Here is a 2465-nt window from a genome sequence, read left to right as displayed (position 1 = left end):
ACAGTGCGTCCGCGGCACCGGGGGATGTATATCCTAGGCTCGATGAGCACAAACGTCGTGCTCCGCGCATGCTTTTAGTGCCGAGTGGCCTCGTTGAGAATATAATCGACTATGAGTCGGACACCTCTTTTCCCGCATGGGATGACGAGGAGGGCGAGCTGCATTAGCAGCGTGATACTCCCTGCACGCGCCTTTTGGACCCCATGTCCGCTCCCTAATTTCTCGTAAACTGAGGAAAGTGGTGTAATCACCACTGACCTCGACGGGGAACAGAGGCGGCAGCTTGAAACTGCCCATAAGGCGGCTCTAAAGCGCGCCGATCCACGGTCGGTCATTGACCCTCGTGTGAAAATATGGCTTCCGCCCTGCGGATCCCGCTTTGAAAGCAAAGGACGCGGTAACTCGATCGTTACGCGTTCATACCATCGGGCCCCCGGCCAGGACGGATGATGAACTTGCCACACGGAAAGCTCTTCGAGTTCGTTTCTTGGTCCCACAAGAAATTCCGTTAAACGATTATCGCACTCGTCTAAGTGCTCAAGGAGGTGGCTCTCGTGTACTCACAATGCGGATAATACGTATGATGCTCGCCCCTGGCGAAAGCACTACAGATGACGAAGCGCTCTTTGCGCGATGGGTGCAACGGCACCAAAAACCTTCCTCACTGCATGACCTGCAGTTGAACCACACGGAAGTGGACGTTCGTGTGGAGCGCCACCTCCGATTTGAGTTTGCCAAACTCAAGGCTCGCCGTCGACTTTCTTCGGATTGTCGCACTGTGACGTATGGGTTAACAACCCCTAATGCTCCCGCGAGCTCTGTGTCTTCGACCGCAAGATCTTAGGGCCACTGCTTGAGCTCAGCACATGGCCCTTCTACCTCCCTGGCTATTGCCGGGAAGCGCAGGGCGTCTGATGACGCGGGACGTCCTGATCTTTCCGACTAAAAGCGTCCACGGCGGCTAGGCAATCTTACCGAAGTGGTGCCTCAAACTCAAACGAATTTTCGGAGTCGGGACATCCCCGCCACTTCACCAGATATTTGGTTTGACCCTTGTGACGACGTCGTCCAACAAGACGTTCCACGTGATAGTGGACGTCACCGTTCTCTTCGAGAAGAAACGGGGGCGGGCGATGACGACCGGGTCGACCGCCGTCCGGTAACTCGTGATGCTCTTCGGCCCTTGAATAATTGGAGCTCCGCTGGGCGTCATGCTGAAGTAGCATAGCACTGTGCGAATGCTCTTGAAGACTTAAAGCACGTCGTGCACCGGTTGCCTCGCCTTGGGCACTACCGCTCTCTGTCGGAGCGACGCCTAGCCGTGGAGCAGGCGAATGTATCGCTACAGGCAACGGTGAAAATGGAGGTTGTTGCACTCCGATCTCAGAACCAGTTCGTGTTTCAGTTTCCGGGTGGCCGAGGGCCCGTGGGATTCGCTCCGGCGCCAACGCTTCCGCGTTCACTTGCGCCGGATCCCTGTACGGCTTGAGCAAGCCCACGTAAAACGCCGGGTGGGTGCGCATCCGTTTTGGGAGGCTCAGTATATACGCTGTGCCCCGCTTGGCCACAACCTTAAACGGTCCGATAAACCGTGAACGAAGCTTTGTTCTGAAAATAGCAGAAGCTGCGTGTGTAGGCAGGTTTTTAGAATCTAATCAAACTAGGTCGCCAACCTTAAAGCTTTCCACTTTCCTCTTCCAGTGTCATCTGCATATTGTTTCTGTAGGTCCTGGTTTTCAGCCATCGCATTGCGAACGTGTCGTAGGACACTCAGTCTGGTAGACAAGAGGTCATCGACTTCTTTGCGGATGGTGAGGGGGCTGACATCAGCTAGCCGTTCGGCTGTTACTCCCCCACCAAGCCCTGAGCCATGGGATAGCGGCGTTAGCGGGACGCGAGGGTGAACCGGCCCGTTCACGTAGAACGGCGTGTAGCCAGTAGATGAATGCACTGAATTGTTCAGTGCAAACGCTACGAGTGACAACATGGCGCTCCAGCGCCTCGGCGTCTCAGCGCAGACGCTGCAAAGAACGTCTTCGATGACGCGATCGATCCTTTCGGTTTGACCATCGAACTGCGGATGATCCGCTGTCGACATATCCAACTTGGTGCCTAGCACCTTGAAGATAGTCGACCAAAATTTTCCCGTGAAACGGGGGTCTCTATCAGAGACAATCGACTTTGGGAGTCCTTGTTGTCGAAAAACACGATCAACAAACAGCGTTGCTGTACCGAATCCGTCGATGGTGTCTGGCACCGCCGCCAAATGAGCCATTTTGCTCAACCGGTCGACGAATACCACGACACCCGTGATGCCCGCCGAATCATTCGGGAGGCCAATCACAAAGTCCAAACTCGTGGAATGCCAGCACCCAGTGGGTACCGGTAAGCTGGCCAGCGGCGCAGCCGCATTTGGAGAGTTTTTTACCCGTTGACACGTCTCGCACGTGCGCACATAGGTGCTT

Source organism: Plasmopara halstedii (assembly GCF_900000015.1).
Source record: "Plasmopara halstedii genome assembly, contig: Scaffold_2061, whole genome shotgun sequence".
Classification (NCBI taxonomy): domain Eukaryota; phylum Oomycota; class Peronosporomycetes; order Peronosporales; family Peronosporaceae; genus Plasmopara; species Plasmopara halstedii.
This window is presented reverse-complemented; position numbering follows the sequence as displayed.